The following is a 21,354-nucleotide window of genomic DNA, read 5'->3' as shown; positions in this document are numbered from 1 at the left end:
AGTTTTATCCTCGCATTTTTTAAGTTTAATCCAGGATGAATTCAATTTCATTTTTGCTATTTTTTGATGTCCATTTCACTCATACTAATTTTTACTCGTCCGTTAGAACACCATATTTTAAAAAGTTTGAACAAATGACCCATTTTCCGCTCACCCTACTACAAGAAATATACAGACCAAACCTTCTTATTTACTTTCAACTCCGTCTATAAACACCGTTAAATCTATGGTGGTATTCCCACCTTCCGGGAGAGAGCGCCTACTCGTTAAAATACAAGTATAGTTAGTTCTTCCTTCTATTCCTAGTCGTGTTGCTACAATGTCACCGATTTCTGAAAACATTGTTCATACAATCATACCATCGTACCATCATTACCCCCTAGATCGCGTTGCTTAATTGACCAAAAAAAAAAAAAGACCAATCCACCGGACACCACGTCACAGGACATTTACCATCCACTTCTCTCCTGGACAGGATTTTCTTGTTTTGGGGCAATACTTGGAGTTTCAGGTGACCCTCTACTGAACGATACTGGAACATATCCTTGGTTAGTGGATGGGGCATTTGTTGGCGGCCACCAGCCACGATTTCGCATCTGCTTTTCTGTGTTAGAAGTTGAACCGGATTGATTGGTATTCAACGCTCTCTGTTGCTCATTTCTTTTCCAACTAGCTTGATTGGATTTTCATGGTTCACCACTCCAACGTTGTGCCACATAAGACGGACTACGTGCCACATATGAGGGACCACTTGAAGAGTCATTAGCAGCGGGAGAGGGTTGAAAGCGGCTACGAGTGTTGTAGCTGTCGTAAGAAGACACTCGTTGCGTAAAAGCTTTTCCTCTGTTAGGATAAGATCTGCGGCCCTTCCCATTGTTCAGTCCACCTCCCGCAGTAGACGGCTGGATATTAGTATCTGGACATGATGTCTTTTGAATTGTTTTCCCCCTTCCAGCACTGAAACCAGTGCCAGCTCCTCTCCATGCCTCATTATCATTCAGTTCAGGCACAGACCTCTTAGCATTGGTTACTTGTTTACATTCGCTCTGGATAATCTGCGATCTGTTTCCAGTCAGATAACAATCGAACACATTGTTAGTAATCTTTGAAATCAGATGTCCAAGTCCTAACACAAAAATAAAGGATCGAATAACCATACCACAACTGGATGGCCATAACAAAGTTACCTGTCTCGGGGAGGCTCCCAGCCTTCGTATTCATGCCACAATGGTTGCTTCACGATATCAGCCTCGGTTATTGCCTACAGAATTTTATAGGACGTTAAACCAAAACTAGCAACACAAACATTGCTCAGCTAAAATGACAAGCTTGAAAACACACCTTTTCTGGAAGTTCAACTTTCTCAACCAACCGGGGAGTGTGCAGATGGTTGTCAGGCAACTCATAGTGTACACACCTGCATTAATTTATATTAGGCACCTAAAGTCAAAACTAACTACAGATATTTATTAAGTTGCATCTTCAGAACTTACATTACGCCGGCTCCTTATCAATAAAGTTAGCCAATTCGTCGCTACATCCGAAAACATAGCCGTTTAATCCAGCACTGTGAGAGACAGAAAAGCAATGCTTTATGTGAGCATTCAGACAGCAAAGAGAATTAATCATGTTCTGTGCTAGAAAGAACAATAATAGAAACTCGAGGATTTTCTTAATCCAGCGTCGTTTGCTTTCAATTAATTACCTCAGTTGAACGTTAATAGGAACTTTAGTAAACGCGCTTTTACACAACAAAATATTTGGAACCAAATCGTGAAATTGGCCAATAAACATCAGATCCACCGTCTCAGAATTCCTCCTCGACTCTTCCTCCTTAGATATTGAAAAAACAGTCACAACCAAGCATATGATAAATAATAAATCAACTTAACAGGAAGACAAATTGAATCATTATGCATTACCTTAAGCTCCTTCTCAACTTTCTTGGTTTCCAGGAGCAGTCTTCCTTCATTTATGAAAGGAAGCTTGGCAGTTCCCTTCAATATCAGCCAACCATATAGTTAGATACACTTACTAGGATAGCAAATTGGATTGAATAATGACAAATAAAGGATCTAGTCACAACCTGCCACGAGTACCGCTTCCCATCAGCGTCAACCTCGAAATCTGATCATGAAATGTTAATATGTTAATTAAATCGTCAATACCCTTCAATCAAAACCATAAAACCAGTTCCTAATTACCCGCTGGATAGAAGTCGAGTACATTGGATTCTTCCGAAGTCATTAGACTCCAATAAGGTGCAGGAAGTCACTACAAGAAAAACTGGATTAAGCAACCTGGCACTTTTGGTTGGAAAAGCCCATATTGAATCGTTCTAACCCTTAGAGCGACTTAATTTGGCTCTCGCTCTTAAGTTATAAAAGGTGGGATCTCTATAGGTTTAGAGCAGCTAGGCAATTGCTTTAATAATCAACCAACTATCATGTAGCATCTCCTTTGTTCATTGCTTCATAGCTAGACCGACTCACCTAGAGCAAGCAAAATAATCATCGCTTCATAGCTAGACCGACTCACCTAGAGCAAGCAAAATAAACATCGCTTCATAGCTAGACCGACCTGCTTAGAACAAGCAAAATAAGCATCGCTTTAGAGTTAGACCAACCATACTTGAGCAAGTGAAACGCCGATCGCTTCATAGATAGACCAACAAAAACTAGAGAGTGAAATACCGATCGCTTCTTAGCTAGACCAAGTACCCTTTGAGCAATTAAAATAAATTCTGATTGCTTCATAGCTAGACCAAGCAACCCAAGAGCATTTAAAATACCTATACATGGCCTGAAGTTGGTTGCTTAAACCAAATTTTTGTACTCCTGGTTTGGAAATCCGAAAATTAATTACAATTTAAAAATTAATACCGAAGGTAATTACTAATTAAGATTTCATAATTATAATTATCCACTTCCAATTAATTAAAACCATTCCTTAATTACACGTAGAATCCCCACCCAAGCAAATTAACTTGTTATAAAAAAACCAAAACCATCAATTTTCGGATGGTTTGCAAACCATCCCCGAAAAGAACAAGAACCATACAGGTCCACACAAAAAAGTAACAAAAGGAGACAGTGAAGGCAATGGACCTGTATGTTCACCAAAATAAAACTGCACATTCAACATTCATCCTATTCATCCTCCCCTGACAATTCATTCTCCTAATTATCATTAGCACATCCATCTGCCTGCAAATCATCATCGTCCCCAACATAATTGTTCTCATCTTCTTGCAAATCATCATCGTCCCTAGCATAGCCATTTTCATCTTCTTGCACATCATCCCAAGTAAATCGATCATCAACTTCATGTTCACCTTCATCTTGGGACTCATCTTCTGAATCATCTGGCACAGGTTGACAACCAAGCGTCTGCAAAACATCATTCAAGTACTCTCTGAGATTACGCTCCCTCTTTTGAAGCTTTGAGATTTCTTTGTCTTGCTCGCAACTTTCTTCTTTTCAGAGTCCAACTGTTCTTGGAGAGCAACCATTTGTGCTTCATTTTTCTCATATAAACTGAAGCGGCAACAACTTTTGACTTACGAGTACGCTTAGCCCCTATCGACGTGGATCAACAACCATTGCATATATTTCCTCAGGTGGTGGTTGATTCTCCTCGGCGACCTGCTCACTGATCTGGTTCATCTCTTTCTGCATACAAGTTGTAAAAACAAGCAACTAAATCAAAATTCAAGCTTGTACTATTATGAAGAAAATGAAGAAAAGACAACAAACAAAATTACAGTAATAGAATAAGCAAATTTTCATTTAAAATGCAGTAACTAGAGTAAAAAAGCAAAAGATAAATTGATCAATACTACCCTAAATTAGGTTTCCATGTATCATCAAAGAACCCAAAATCTGGAACAAAAAATAGTTCATAACAAATCATAGTTTGACAACACATGCAGCATTTAAAACATCAACGAAAAAAAAGAATTAATGGATCCTGAAAATGGAAAACTACGCGCAATAATCCTATCTTCCCGAGTTGCTCAAAAGTTTGTTATCGTACAAACAGGTTGAAAATGTTACGAAAGTTTGTGCGTCCATCATCCTATACAAATTTAAATTTCCTAGAAGATATGCATGAGACAATTCTAAGGGGTAAGAGTCAGTGCCCAATAAGTGGCATGTCTGTGATCTGTTACAAGTTGAAGAGAACTTAACCAAGTGAAAAGGCATGTGTCTATTATATCTGCACTATCTCTTTTTTTCTTTGCAGTTTCATTTTATTGCCTAAAAATATAAAGTTTTTGCGACCATCTCCAAACGGATTCAAATTAAATATTGCAACATCTGCTAATCAAAGTCTTAGGAAGAATGAAAACATTGCCATCATACCAACAGTAAGAAATGCATAGCCAAAAAGCTACACAAATTTGAGCTACACATTGCCATCAGACCAACAGTAACAAATGACACATGTTGCGTATCTGGACCTTGTAGCTTGGGATGCTTAGTTCACATTTAGACCAACAGTAAGTCTCAAGAATTATTCAAATTTATTACTAGTAAGTGAAGGAGATTCGTACCTGCCAATCTTCACACAGTTTACCAAGCTTCTTAGCCTTGTGGGTTACCATGAACATACTGAGTGGATCAATCGGGAGATTTTTGCGCGCCTAATGAAATAGAACTTGTGAGTTTACCACCGTTAAAAGTAATTAACACATGAAGAACAAGGAAAATGCATCAATGAATAATTTAAAACTTACCCTATCATACGCTTTTCTAGCGAAACTCTCTGTACCATTGGTATGGTTCAGAACTTGTGCCTTACGTGCATCCCTTGATTCTCAGACGCAGCCTACAATTAAATATAAAATGAAAATTAGAGACACTCCTTCATCAAAAATATAGCTTTTTACTGTTTCTTATGATAGAGAAATCATAATCAGATTTACAAGCAACTAGCTGGACACCGCAGCTCATGTTAAAGGTTAACACATAAATATAATTATCTAAAATGTCAATTCATTGCAAAGGGTAAGACCAGCAAATTTTATATACCTTAAACTTTACATTAGTGTTAAAGAAGTCACACATATAAGCCCAATCATCACATTGTGGATTTTGGGGATGGATGTCGCAAAGCTTCCTCATGACTATCAAACGTTTTGTAGTACGCCGCCAACTCAGATCGATATCTAAATAAGCCAACCTCATTTGTGTTCTATCGCCTCTCCAGCGTTTTCATCATCAGGTACTAAGATATAGTAATCCTAGAACAAAAAAAAAGTTAAATAGTGACCAGTGATCAAAAATTCCAAGAACTAGAAAAAAATAGAAACGGTGAATTAAGTATTACCCTGACAAGTTTAGATACTCTTTGCTATCTTTTCTTCAGGCATGTTTCTAAACAATGCACAGTCAAAGGGAAGTTGTCACTTTGGCGCACCCACATTCCTATCATGAGAATCATTCAGGCTGAAGTACCCACCAAGATCTTTTCAAAAACTTTCACTTTCAGTTATCCGTGTCAGTATCTCTAATTGCAACTTAGGAAGGGTGGTAATACCCCTAGTCTCTGTGCAAGAAACGGACATCACCCAACAAAATAGTTTTAGGATAATCGTGTTAACTATCAACTGTGACAGAATAGAGAGAAGTTAACAGATTTTACTTATAGCTGGTGGATGGGCAGAATCAGTTTCCACAGGAGAATTTGAAGCTTCTGCGAAAAAACCTCGACGACTTAACTCTGGTGATATATCTTCATTTTCAGCCAACTGAGTTGTTGTCGATGAGACAATCGAGTACTCCGACGGGTGTTGATTCACTGCATCATGAGCCATAGAGTACGTCGTAGAGGACTCCGACGAGATGTTGATCACGTTCATTACGAGCAAACTGAGTATGTCGTCGAGGAGACACCCGAGGCCTGCTGTGGTACACAGATGTCGGTTGAGAAGCTGAAGTAGAACGCTTCCTGCTACGATTTTCAAACTCAAAGACGCTGTGGATGAGAAACTGCCTAGAAGAAAAACGTTGACTGAAGCTGCCTTCAACATCATTATGTGGTGGAACAGATGATTGACGCTTTCTACATCACCCAAACAATGATCGTTTTGCTTGAATTAAACTTTTGTGGGCCTTTTGAGTACTAGATGCTTTGTAATGCAATATCTATCACTGATGTTTTTTCTAACGGCCTTTGAGGAGTTTGTTACTCTGCTGCAGCAGGTCGCTTCCTGGATTTTGATACATTTAAAGACGTACCACCCTTGCTGCAGTAACCCGTAAACAAAACAATTAAATATGAAAAAAAATGAAATGATCCGATGAACAAAATAGGGAGAACTACGAGAAAGGGGAAGGAATATTGTTACCGTTTACAGATCGCATATTAGCCGGCGCCCTTTCTTGTGTTGGGGGAGAAGAAGAGTACTGTGGAGTGGTCATGGGATCACCACGGGAAATGTTTCACGTGACCACTCTATGTCTAGCCATTTTGAAACAAAAATCAGCAAATCACTCAACAAGCTAAACTTCATAAGTTCCGCACCAAAACTTACAGCAAAGGTATAAAATGACAAAAAAAAATCTATAAAACTTAAATGTTCTTTCTTTTTTTAAAAGAGAACTATACAAAGCTTAAAGCAGCAAAAAAGATACATCAAAAGAAAAGAAAAGAAAAAAACCTTCTATTTCTATCCATTTCTAAAACAACTATAGGGAAATCACTCAACAAGCATACTTCACATTTACCAACACCCAAAACTTATAGCAAGGGTATATGAACTTCAAAGTAAAAATCCATGGAACATAAGGTAAATCAAAGGATTTAGAGTTCTTCCTTTCTTTTTAAGTTACAGGAGAAGTTACAGAGAAAGAAGAAAAACAAAAAAAAAAACAAAGGTTAATGGAAGATTCCATCCAACCCAAAAACAAATGTAAAAGAGAATTAAACAAACATCAAAAGACAAAAAAGAAAAAAAAAAATAATCCCCGAACTGAACCCTAGGCGGTGGAATCTTAAAATGACATACATGCATGCTCAAAATGAGATCCTAAGCTTAAAATCAAAGCTTAAAGTAGCAAAAAGACAACTTCAAAGACTAAAACTAAAACTAAAAATCAATACTTTTGATGAATCCCCAAATTAAACCCTAGACAGTGAATCTAAAAGCTTAAAATCAAAGGTATGCATGCTCAGATAGAAAACATGAACTTAAAATCGAAGTAAAGAACAATGACTTACCCAAGAATATAGAATGCAATGAAGAGAGACTAAAACATGAACTTAAAATCGAAGTAAAGAACAATGATTTACCCAAGAATATAGAATGCAATGAAGAGAGACTCTCGATTGTCCTGCAGCCGCTGCTACTAAACCTAAAAGAGAGAGAGAACGAGAACTTAAAAATGTGAAGATGAAACCCTAGCTTCTAACTTATACGACTCATATGGGTGAGAATATAGTCGATAATTTTTGTTCCCATTTCACATGGGGTGGAAACAAATTTACTCGGGGAGATTTCTTTTATTTTATTAAGATATTTTTTCGCCTAGTGAATGTTGGCGGGGAGAGTTCGCGCTCGGAAAATTAACAAAATTTGAACCAAATTTTTTTGGCCTGTGAGTAAGAAGTTGGGGGGAAATTTGGCTCGCCAAATTACCAAAATTTAAACCAAATTTTGTTTGGTACATGTTGGAAAATTTGGCGCCCAGCCAAATTATTAAAATTTAAACAAAATGTTATTTGTCATGTGAATCACTTGTCAGGGTAATTTGCGGTTCAACAAAATGTTCCAATTCTACGATTGGCGACCAGAAAAGATGGCGATGTAATTTTTAGGTGGGGAAAAATTTATATGATACAAATAAGCACATACAGAGGTTACCGGCCACATGATACTCGATATTTTTTCCGCACTTTAATTGATTTTTTAGTATAAGTTGAGTTGATTTCAAATTATGAAGCATTTTACGTTAAACATAGTGATTTTATGGTTTTTCATATTTAGTACATGCATTTGACGACTTTTTATTTATGTGGGCATAAATGCGATGTCCCTATAACCCTTCGTCCCTCCAAAAAATGCGCACGCAAATCGGCTAAATGTGCAAAAACGTCGATCGGCATTATGTGGGCACAAAATAGAAGTGTAAAATGTAAATTTGATTGAATATCATATTTTGTCAAATTTAGATTATTCGCGGGTCCAATTTCTTCAATTTTAATTGAATTCATATTAATTTTAGGGTTCTCATTTCAATGAATTCATATTAATCGTAGTCCACTTCCGGCCAGCTTTAATGGGTTTGTTTAAGGTTTCAGAGAATATTTCGATGGAATCTTACTTGTAAATGGGTGGATTCATCGTTCTTACGAAGCTTCTAACTTATCGTAGTCCACTTCCGGCCAGCTTTCGTACTCAGAGCCACTTGCGTTCTCGAAGTCGCCGGAAAAGGATTTGTCTAAGGTTTCAGAGAATATTTTGATGGAGTTTTACTTGTAAATAGGTGGATTCATCGTTCTTACGAAGTTTCTGAGTTATAGTGGTCCACTCCCGGCCAGGTTTCGAACTTGGAGCCACTTTCTTTCTCGAAGTCGCCAGAAAAGGGTTTGTCTTAGGTTTCAAAGAATATTTCGATGAAATCTTACTTGTAAATAGGTGGATTCATCGTTCTTACGAAGTCTCTGACTTATAGTAGTCCACTCCCGGCCAGGTTTCGAACTCGGAGCCACTTTCGTTCTCGAAGTCGCCGGAATATGATTTGTTTAAGGTTTCAGAGAATATTTCGATGGAATCTTACTTGTAAATGGGTTTATTCATCATTCTTACGAAGTTTCTGACTTATAGTAGTCCACTCCCGCCCAGGTTTCGAACTCGGAGCCACTTTCTTACTCGAAGTCGCCAGAAAAGGGTTTTCCTAAGGTTTCAGAGAATATTTCGATGGAATCTTACTTGTAAAATAGGTGGATTCATCGTTCTTACGAAGTCTCTGACTTATAGTAGTCCACTCCCGGCCAGGTTTCGAACTCGGAGCCACTTTCGTTCTTGAAGTCGTCGGAATATGATTTGTTTAAGGTTTCAGAGAATATTTCGATGGAATCTTACTTATAAATGGGTATATTCATCGTTCTTACGAAGTATCTGACTTATAGTAGTCTACTCCCGGCCAGGTTTCGAACTCGGAGCCACTTTCGTTCTTGAAGTCGTCGGAATATGATTTGTTTAAGGTTTCAGAGAATATTTCGATGGAATCTTACTTGTAAATGGGTTTATTCATCGTTCTTACGAAGTTTCTGACTTATAGTAGTCCACTCCCGCCCAGGTTTCGAACTCGGAGCCACTTTCTTTCTCGAAGTCGCCAGAAAAGGGTTTGCCTAAGGTTTCAGAGAATATTTCGATGGAATCTTACTTGTAAATGGGTAGATTCATCGTTCTTATGAAGTCTCTGACTTATAGTAGTCCACTCCCGGCCAGGTTTCGAACTCGGAGCCACTTTCTTACTCGAAGTCGCCAGAAAAGGGTTTTCCTAAGGTTTCAAAGAATATTTCGATGGAATCTTACTTGTAAAATAGGTGGATTCATCGTTCTTACGAAGTCTCTGACTTATAGTAGTTCACTCCCGGCCAGGTTTCGAACTCGGAGCCACTTTCATTCTCGAAGTCGCCGGAATATGATTTGTTTAAGGTTTCAGAGAATATTTCGATGGAATCTTACATGTAAATGGGTTTATTCATCAATCGTACGAAATTTTTGACTTATAGTAGTCCACTCCCGCCCAGGTTTCGAACTCGGAGCCACTTTCTTACTCGAAGTCGCCAGAAAAGGGTTTTCCTAAGGTTTCAAAGAATATTTCGATGGAATCTTACTTGTAAAATAGGTGGATTCATCGTTTCTAATCCATCACTCTTACTCAATGTTGGTCAGTCTCACTCAATTTCCCTCACTCAATTTGTGATCTATCAATTTTGTTACTATTAATTGCATTATCCACCAACATTTTGCTACTCAACTTATCGGTTTCCCCTTCTGTCATAAACTCTCTTAATTGCCTTATCCACCAACATTTTTCCACTCAACTTACCTTAACTTTACTCAATTTCTTGTTATTTTTCGATACTTAGTACTATTATTTAGAGATCAATTACCGATGCAAATCACACAAGATGCTTCCCACACTAGAGATACCAATTATGATCCTCATGATGCATATCTAGCCAATTGAAAACACCAAAGCTACCAGATATGATCCGCATGATATATATTTAGCCAATAGGAAACAAGGATCTTTAATCGTATGGCTATAAACGCAAAACACAAGCATGGATTCGGATTACTACCTTATCCAACGGTACCAAAACTACAACTCTTATGTGGCGCGAAAACATCTTAGGGTAAACGAATTGGCGGGAATGTTGGCGCTTTTTTTGGGTGGAATCTAAAATTCATGTTTGGTAAATCTAGAATTGAAACCCTGAGGCAAAAACTCTCTCCTTCTCTCTCATTTGGAACCTTTTCACAGTTTCTTTCTTTCTTTCTTTTTGTGTCTCAATTTCTTTAAAAAAACTCCGATCCATCACATATCTTATGAAGTAAAACAAAAAGTAAAACTTTTTTCCGGAATTAAACCTCAAATCCGTAACATCTCTAGTTCACAGTTTGAAAGGAACTCGAATCCCTCGTTTCTCTCTCAGAAATTGAAAGGGAATGACGCGGCCGTTACAGTTTAGGTTTGTTCTGATTTCTCTTTTTATTCCCTTGAGAAAGTTTTGATGCTATATATTGTTCAGATCCAGGGTTTTATCAGTATGGGATTTGTTTGATTTTTGGATTTCTTGAGCGGTTCATTTAATTTTGGGGTTTTAATCAATTTATTACTTCGATTTTGTCCGGTTAATTACTATTGACAATTGATTGATTCAATTTTTTTTCAGTGAAAATTGTTTCTTTTACCAAGAATTTATCAAGATTTAGTAAGCTAGATATTTCATCTGTTTACTTAAATCTCTTTGGGCGTGCTCGTTTTATTTAGTTTTTATACAGGCTTGTATCTTTCTCTATTAGATGTTTTCTTCGTTTATTTTACTTTTCTTAGATAGACTTTCATTGAATTAAGGAACAAAATTGATTTTCTTCAAAGTGGGATTTCATTCAATTGAAATGTGGGTTGAGTTTTTAGAATTGTCTGTTCATGTAATAGGGGAAATTTGAGATTTTTAGAAGTGGGTAGTGATGGAGTTGAGCTTAACAAATTGGGCTTTCTGTGTATTACAAATTTGTTACTACCCAAATTAAAATCCCTGTGAATTTTAATCGTTTGGGTATTGATTTTTCGGTTGTGATTGCTTAGTCATTGTCTTATGAATCGCTGCTTTTGGTTCTGATTAGAAGATATTTTTATTTAACAAATATGTGATTTATGTTGTTCCAGTCGGGCAGCCATGTGGGTAACAGTAGTCTGATTTGCTTTCTGTTGCAATACGAGAGGGTTTGTGAAAGAAAAGGCTCATTCTTATGCTCACCATTAGGCATTATGCTTTGGTAGATTTTTTTGCTCAGTGTGTTTATTTGAAGCCTGTTTAGGTATGGGATAAGATTTGTGAACTATATCATTTCTATGCGAATCCATTGGATTCAGTTGCTGGTTCATCTTCATTTGTATGTGATAATGAAGTACCATGACTGTCAACTTTTTTGTCAGGGATCCTACCTTTACTCACTTGTTTCTAGTTGGAACCTTTTTATTATAATTGACCTTGCTCTATCTTTTTTTTACTGTACACTTCCCTCAAGCCGTTGGGAGACACAAGCCCTTGGGAGACAGGGTGCTTATTGTAACCAAGACAGCAGAGCAGAAGACCACAGGTGATATTCATTCGCCTTCTACCGCTCAGACTAAGCCACAAGGAAGTGAGCTCCTTGCTATTGAGAAGGGTAAGACCGTCGGAAAGGCCCAAGTCGATGTTAGTGTGAAGGTAATGATTAACTCAGCTAAGGGTATTTATCTTCTGTGTGTCTATGGTTTTGAATTGACATTAACAATTGTAAGCTGATTTGTTGGTAGACTGGTGCTCAAATCATTTACTCCAAATATGACGGAACTGAAGTGGACTTGAATGGAGTAAGCCATCTTTTATTGAATGACAATGGCATTGTTGGTATTCTCCGAGACCGAAGATGTCAAGGATTTTAAGCCCCTGAGCGAACGCGTGTTAATTAACGTCTGTTCCCACTTTACATAGTCAGATTCTTCATAAATCTATAGAAATTTAAGGTGTCGATATAAGTAAACAATGGCTTGGGAGAGTAATAAATTGGAAAAACAATTGCACGTAAATTTTACAGGGGAGGGTTGGACCTTGCACTATGAGGCACCATAGTAGTATTGGGTTCATGTGAACATGGTTTCTTTTACCTAAGCAGGCAATATTTTAGATTGGGGTTGTTACTCGTTGCATTATTTTGGTTGTAGTATAATTTTTGATTACATATTTGAGTGATTGCCTATTTAATAGTGGTTCTTACACATGATCGTGTTCAGGTTGAGGAGGCCGAGAAGGAAACTGCTGGTGGGTTACTTCTAACAGAGGATAGCAAGGAGAAGCCCTCCATTGGAACGGTAAGAAAACTTCTGTTTTACGGGATTGAGTTACACATGTATTACCTGCTAGGTTCATCTCAGTCAATATCCATGTAAGTCCTACCTTTGAGTTGTGTACAAATGTCCATTTAGAGTGCTTCAGAGTATACAATTGAATTGTACAAATTCTTATATAGGTATAACAGTTTGTCCTTTCTTTGTACATGTACTATGTAAGCTGATGTGACCTGTGCCATTCGAAGCAATAGCCATGATAATTTTACACCTATCTTGACATTTACTTAGGCAATTCTCCTCTATGTTTTTTTTTATCCTAGTTTGTCCATCATGAGTAGTCACTGTTTTCTTATAATTCTGCAGATAAAAGGTCCTTCATTTCAGAGTTTACAAACACGAATGCAACACCTGAAAAACAAATCAAGCCATCAAAGAAGGAAGTCCTGCATATCTCTTTTAACCTTGCATAATGATTGTTTGGTTAGTTATTCAGGAATATCAATTTGGTGACTAACGGGGAACTCATAAGAACATGTGTAACTTCAGTTCAGGGTAAATACTCATATTGATTCATCTTTAAAATACAACCTATTTAACAAGACGAGGAGTTCAATCATAAGTGTTTTGTATTCACCTAGTTTCCGTAAACCATGAATCTAATGTCGGGTATTTACAAAAGTTCGAAGATTGGTTCTGCCAGATCATCTCTGCAGACCGACATTTCTTTTTCTTTTTATTTTCTTTCTTGATTAGCAAAACCTGCTGTCTTCTCATCACCTTGCTTGCACTAGTATATGCGCATACCCATTTTACGAATCTTGCTATAGTCACCATCTTGCATAATCTGTATATACTCACAAGGCATAACTAGTATTCATTTCTGCTTAAAGGTCTGGACCTGAATCAGAAGTAATTCAATTGCAGCGAGAGCTTAAAAAAAGCCTTCCGGCCAACTTGAGGTGTGTCACTCTCTCCTAGTTCTTATTTCTGCTTCTGTTATCTGTTGTGTTTTCATATTTTAACTTGATGTATGCGTAATGACCCTTGTCGTTCTGTTTTGCATTAATATGAGCAGTTTCAAACGGAGCTACAAAAAGCTGTTGGAGGAGAAGAAAGTGGGGAGAAGCAATAATGCTTGCAAGCAAGTCATTATCTACACAAATCTGGCAGTGTGTTGAGTAATAGAATAAATGACTTGTACTAGTGTGAATTTTGAGTTTTTATTAGTGTTTCTCGGATTTTGAACATATGTGTCGATTGAATTCAGCTGTAAGTTGGATTAAGTGTAACTTGACACAAACAATTGTTTAGGGGAGAATTTGAATTACGATTGGGTGTATATCTATTGGATTAAATTCATTGTTTTTTTCGAACCCTTATGCAGGATGATTAGTAAACTGTCCAACCAATGAGCTAAGTTAGCTACATGCTCGTGATCTCTTCTGATTTGGTGATTCTAAACTTGGTTGCTGAGACAGGTTTGACCGACCAAAATTTATTTTGACTTGCTAGTCTGTGGTCGCTTGACGTAAATAGCTACTAACCTACTATGGAACTCGGTATACAGAACTTGGAAAAAGTACTTGAACAACCAAAAACATTATTTGGTATCTAAGTAGCGGTAACAGGTTAGCAACCGCTAAAACTTATGGTAGTCGGAATTTTGGTTGCTTGACTGTTAAAGCGACCAAAATTTTGGGCTCTTGCTAAGATTTTGGTTGCTCAAACCAAGTTTTCTTGTAGTGAGTGCACTTACACTACACAGGTAACTTTGGACAAGTTAATTGTGAAAAGGACTTCTTATTTTAATCCAAGCGCCTCCCAGAAGATAGTACCAGATGAGAGTTATTTACCTTCTTGGTGGAAGCACAGCCATCAACTGATCAAATGGCTTGAATGGAGCACCCATCTGAAACTTTATGTATGTGCTCCCAAGACCTTTGAAATCCGAAGCGAACGGACCATAATGGTAAGGATAATACCTGTTAAGTACCAAAATTTAATATTCACTCGACAAAACAAAAAACTCAACTAGCAAAGGAACAACTAAAATTACCAGGTCCAGGAAGGAACTCCAGAGAAGTAGTATTCCAAAACCCAACATAATCCTTCAGTGTACTTTTTGACCTGCATATAAGAATGTATCAATCTCCTAAAAAGGAAAGCAACCCTTGGTCTCAATGAAATTCCACCATATTACATGAATTAGATTTACGTGTGAACATTAAATTAATACATTCATGATTGAGTTAAAAAAAATAAAATTGTGACTCAATGATGACGGCATACAAGTTCTTGCCGAGTACTCTCAATATCATCCACCAGAAACTTCTCCTTATAGTAGCGTTGTTTCCACCCGGGAAGACCCAATTTGACCTGCAGTATATGCAACCTAAGATGAAGATCCGCCTTCACAGCAGCTAACCAATTCAAGAGAAGTGAGGGCAAATCCAGAAAACACAAACCTTGTCATTTGATACAAGTCCTTGTTTATATAGGTCATTCTGCTTCTGCATGTAGTCTTTAACTTTTTTATGAAGTTCTTTTGTGTTTTCCAACACCTATGTGAAAAAAAGCAACAACCAGATCTTCAACAAAAAGAGAAGCTGACAACTAGATTTCGAATACACCAAAAGAACTGTACAGTGTACACACTGTGAGATCCTAGTCTTTAACAGACATCGGTATCTTCACAAGGCATTGATGAATGCACCTCTGGCTCCTTCTCTAGACGCAACTCTCTAAGAGGTCCACTTAAAGAGGAGGAATCCTGCATTAACTTAATGCAAAACAGTGCCATTAGATCGCAAAATAACCTAAGCTCGTTCCTGCAACAGCAAGAAAGAAAAAGAAATACCCTAAATATTTGAGTTCTCACCTCAGCAGCTTGCTCATTAGCCATCTTACGTATGAAGCTTCTTATGGTGCGCTCCTTCAAATCTGCTCTCTTTTTGAAAATGCGATCCTTGTATGTACCAACTGCCAGAATAAACTTCTCTACCCTCTTAAGCTTCATGTAAGAAGCTTTTTTTTCTTTCACCTGCTCACATAAATCAAAAACACGAGTTTAATTGTGCACTTTATAAGATCTCAAAATGTAATGAAACCGTGATGAGATCTGTTATTACTTTTTGCATATCGACGAGATAGCCTCCAAGGCTCTTGAACTTGTCTTTATAAACAGATATTAGTAAATCGATAGCACCCTGTCCAGACAAAGTAAGCATGAAATTTTAGCATTTAACTGACAAAAAAGACGTTTTAGATTGACAAGTGAATCCACTGACAAACCTCGTTGATATTTAATGACGGTATATGTGGTAGGAAGTCGTTTCCAGCAAAGAAACACATCAAAATGAAGTCGTCTATTATTTTTTTATATCAATTGCAAATGGAGGGTCGGAAATTCTCAAATCCAGCTCTAAGAACTCCCTTAATGTCCAAATTTGAAGGAACTGGTAAAAAGTAAACAATAACAATCAAAAGATAGTCAAAAGATGAGCCAGAAACTTATGTTTAAAGGACAGTGAGGATTTCTTTTTTACCTGGTAAGATTTTTTTACTGAAGACTGCATCCTATGGGTTGGCCTCTGTACGTGAGTGACCTCCTGAAATTATAAAGTGAAAGAAAGAAACTCGTTATGACTAGTTGACTGTCTGAGGACACTCAGTTTGGCCTCTACTGAAGATGCTGGGCGTGAAAGCACAGTTTACCTCTCTCAGAACTGCAAAGTGAGGCTCATGGCTTGCTAAAGCAAGCATGATTAGATCAGCATCCTGGAACAAAACAAAAGTATTTAACCCTGAATATAAGCAATCGAAAACATGATACCACCAAAGCAGACACATTTTTCTCAAGGAGTTGAATTGTATTTTCTCGTACCAATCCGTATAAGCAATGTCTTGTGTTCGGCTCATACCCCCGGAGATTCCTCCGAAGGCGGATGAAATTCATTACCTTATGTTCCCCTTCACCAGGCACATTGGCATATGATATTATTACCTTCACATGAAATCAAAATTAAGTTGGTTAATGTTTTATAAATGTCTACTCTTCCACGTAAAAGCAGCACAACTATGTCATAGATTGATAATCATCGGTAGAATGATAAGAAACAAAAACCTTAACATGCTTCCACCCTGGATCGTTGTTGAGGCGTGAACGTACATAAAACTGTAAAGCCTTGGACAATCTTTCCATAAATTCTGTTCCTGGGGTAATAATGTTAGAATCTGAAACTTCCGACTGGAGTTTGGGCAGCACACTCCGGCCTTCCTCTTCAAATTCTTTTCTAATCATCTCCTCATGCGCTTCCTATATACAAGTACAACAACAAGAACAACTGTATTTGTGAGAGTATACTGAGCATCACCTGCAAGTAACTAGGATACTAGTCCAATATTTGTTGTTATAACTCATGATAGAAAACTGAAAACGTACAGCCATCTCTGCATCTTTTGCAGTTCGAAAGCGTCTAGATCGTTGTTGGTTCATCTTAGCTCTTGGAGCTACTCCATCTACAAACAATGTAATACACCCATCAAGAAAACTCCATTTCAAACGAAACTTTCGCTGAGGTCAGTAGATGAGTCTCCCCTGTGCGGACCGTTTTCCTAAACAAAAATTAACGATAAAGAGCAAAAAACCGGTGCATTGAGTAATGGAGGGAAATGATTATACCGATGGCTAGATAGAGAAGCTTTCTGGGCCGCACTATTTGAAATAGGCGATCGATGTAATCAAATATGGTTTGGAACACCTCGTCAAAAGTACTTGGCGGTGCAACCTGCACCAACCGTGACCACAAGTTCATTCAACATACACCCAGTAAATGAAATTAATGAATACTAAAATGAAGCATAACCCATAATAAAAAAATCAAAGAAGATGAACATGCAAACGGTCAGCTAAAACTTATGATAACCTAGTTTAGTGATGATAATCAAGTTTAGTGTTAATGATTAATTACACTTATATTAACTCAAAATCAAAACCAAAATCAGATTTTTAAAGTTTAAAGGAGAAGGTCAATCTCAATCAATTGAAGAAATTAACCAACAAAATGAAGAACCATGACCTGAGACCGGGTATACTTCTAAATTAGTCCCAACTAGCTTTTTGTTGCTCAAAGTTATCTAAAGGACGTAAAAAATTCAATTTTTTTACATTTTCAGAGCTAATTACGGTTGGAATTGTGCTCATAACCAACCGTAAATCGAAGTTACGGTTCGTAAAAGATGAACTACCAACCGTAACTGGTTAAATTTGAAGAAAACCTAATCGTAAAACCAATTACGGTTGGTAATTAAATGCTCGATACGAACCGTAACTCAGTTACGGTTGGTAACCAAATGCTCGATACCAACCGTAACTGAAGAAAATTCTCAGATATAAGAACATACGGTTGGTAATTGAACTATTACCAACCGTAACAACATCAAAATATCCAGTTAAAATCGAGCATAACTCACATAAACCCATAAATTTCAATTTCAATTTTCATCTAAAACCCTAATTTTCGATAGAAATTAAACTTAAATCGAACAAAATAAACCAAATTGTAACTGGGTTTTCAAAACCTACCTCATATAAGTCATTACATTACACTTGATTAATTTTCGAATCGTCGATTAATCGAAGACGATGAAATTTTGAGTTTTAATGGAGGTTACGGTTGATGGGAGGAGGAGAAGAGAATAAGAAAGAAAACAAATTTTCAATTTAGCTTTGATTTAGGTTAAAAAATGGGGAGGGTAATCTAGTTAATTTACACCCCCTATAGGACATCCCCTAACCAACTTGAGGGACATTACTATCACACTGCCGCCCCTCTAATAAAACCATGCCGCCCCTATAACAGGTTACATTTAAATTGTATTTGTTTGACACCTTGTCCAGCAGTAGGTTAATATAAATAATGTTTGTTTCAAACTCCTAAATTTAAATGTGCAATATAAAATCAACATACGACATTTTAATATAAAAACATTTTAAAATATAAATATTTGGCATATGGATATGGTTTGGGATTTTGGCTTTCACTATTTTAGGTGAGGTTAAGGATATTGTATGTTTTTTTAAGCGTTTGAAATATTGTTTAGATAGTAGTGATGTTGGTAGTGCTCTAACCAGTTTTATTGCTCATGGATTGGATATTGCTATCCAAAAAGTTGTTGGGCCCATCTTGTTGCTAGGTTACCAACTAGAGCTTTGTAAGACTCCATATAACTGGATATACCATCTTTTTAATTAAATACAATATGATATAAAGAGAAAAGAAAAATCATAAAAAATAAAAATTTGATAAAAAATAAAAATATCCTAAAATGTGAATACTAAAAGAAGAATTGGATAGAAATTAATAAAAAAAAACTAAATAGTACGACGATGTCGTCGATAATTATTCCACGTTGCATGAGCAATTGAATTACGAAACTCTAACGCTAAATGTCGTTATTTATTTCTTCCGAGTCTAGCACCTTCGTTATTGTATTCTGATAACCCAGGTTCAGTTTCTGGTACAATGACAACATGCTCATCGTCAAGAAACAAATCATTCATACTCCCTGCGAACGTGGTAATGGATGATGCAACATGCTATCACAATTTTCACTTGTGATTCTTATGGATATCGAGGTTGCGCTTGAAAAATAATGAATCGCCTTTTAAATATTCCAATACACGTTCAACTACATTCCGTAATTATGAGTGTCGAGGATTAAATAATTCTTTGACATCTTTTGGACGATTTGTCCCATACTCTTTAAAGTGATAACGAACGCTTTGATGTGGAGTAATAAAACTTGGTGAAAGGGCGAAACCTGCATCTCCAAGATAATATTTTTCTACATAAACAAAATTTTAAGATTATATTACCCCAATTGTAGAGGCAAAAGAAATATTTTATGATATATATCATACCTTCTGGTACTATTAATTAATCTGATCTTGTTAAGGCCGAGTACAATACACGCTTGTCATGAGCAGAACGTTCCCAACCCGCAAGAACATAATGAAATTGCAAATCGAATGCGCATACTACTAAAACGTTTTGAGAAATAAATCCTTTTTTATTCCGAGAAACAGGTTGTTCTTCCTCACTAACCATTGCCGGTACGTGAGTTCCCTATGTTGCTCCAACACAATTCTAGGTTGAACGCATACAATTAATTGGTTCATTATATGTAAATATAAGTATATACTTATAAGATGATAAAAACAAATAATTTGAAGTAATAAATAACAATAAAATTTGTGTACCTTAAAATATGGATAAATTTTTTAATTTTCTCTTTATCTCATCGGGAATACAAGGCCCTGATGGTTACAAAAAATGTTCTGCAAGTTAAACAATAGCATCCAAAACAACTTTAAAGTGTCGATTGATTGTCTCACCGAAATGTTGAAAACGTTCTTGGAGTATTCTATTGCGTTCATTATGACCAATGGCCAGCATAAATATTGCCACCTTCTCCTCAACTCTAACACCCTTGCTATATATGGTGAAGCAACTGTTTTTCTGTAACAATTCACATAATAGCAAAAGACATGCTTTTCCATTCGAAAACTGTTTTGACATCGCGCATCATGTCCATTTAGAATTTCATCTACGTGAGCTGAGCCACTAAGAATTGAGTGATATTATCCACAAAGTATCGATAATAACATGCTATCAATGACGTTGTAGCTGTTGTGCCAGCTACTATGGTATCCTCGTTATCTTCGAAACTAACCATAGATAAAGTATGTTATTTACTAAACAATGAAAACCAAATAAATGAAAAACTAAAATTTCATGTAAATTTTAAATAAATAAACATAACAAAGTTTCACAATTAATAAATAATTAAAATACAATATCATTGTCGATTAAAATTTGGAACTAAAACTAAAAGGATAAAACTCAAAATATCCACCTACTTAATTGATAATCAAAGCATATAAACCCAGACTAAACTCAAATTATCAACCTAATCACTCTAACACTTTAATAGTAGTTGCAGAAGTTAAGCTTTGACAATAACCAACGTCGTCTCTTATCCCTACTCAACGCTATGAAAATCTTTGCTTTCTTCTTATCTTCCAATAACTCTAAACCTTGCATGATCGAAATCTGGTATTTCCTCAAATGTAGCAACTACACTTTTCTCTGTAGAAGAGTTTTTGTCTTCCTCTGGATTGGTCGCTATATTGTTAACAATACTTGCCATAAAATTAATTGCTTCCACCATCCCTTCTCCGGTACTCGTTTTTGTCTTTGTAAATGAACGGGAACTAGATCTTATTGAAGTTCTCAGTTTTTTTGGCATTTCAGATATATTACCATCACTAACATTGTCGTTTCCATGCGTATTCTCGTTCTGGTCTTCAACATTCTAATTCTCGTATTGAGTATTATCATCTCGGTCATCATCGACCTCGTTATTTTTCCTGATTCTTATCATCCCTAAACCTGTTATGCATTTCGGTCGCCCTACCGTCAGCAAATATCATAGCTAGTTCATTATATTGTGAAAGAGATCTTGTCCTCCATTGTTTGCATTCTGGATGTTTCTACCAGTTCAATTTATAATTTAGTTACTGAGAAACATGGAGATTATATAATAAAACTTGATAAAATAGATTGAAAAGACGAGGGTACCCAAATACACCACAATCTTTTAAATATCCACCTATAAGTCCTCTTGCCGAAAGTGACCGTTTGTGGACAAAGTCGAGACAATACAACAAATCGGTACTCATACTTTGTATGATTTTCCATGGATATGAGATCCA

General features: G+C 36.7%; 2 pseudogenes; one reads left to right on the top strand and one right to left on the bottom strand.

Moving 5' to 3' along the window:
* Positions 1-206: 206 nt before the first annotated feature.
* On the bottom strand, positions 207-20,810 carry LOC113326877 (annotated as a pseudogene).
* Positions 11,141-13,710, top strand: LOC113326694 (annotated as a pseudogene).
* Positions 20,811-21,354: the final 544 nt, after the last annotated feature.

The sequence above is a fragment of the Papaver somniferum genome, unplaced genomic scaffold (assembly GCF_003573695.1).
Source record: "Papaver somniferum cultivar HN1 unplaced genomic scaffold, ASM357369v1 unplaced-scaffold_10, whole genome shotgun sequence".
Taxonomy (NCBI): domain Eukaryota; kingdom Viridiplantae; phylum Streptophyta; class Magnoliopsida; order Ranunculales; family Papaveraceae; genus Papaver; species Papaver somniferum.
Note: the sequence above shows the minus strand (reverse complement) of the source record. Positions and strands in the feature narration are given on the sequence as shown.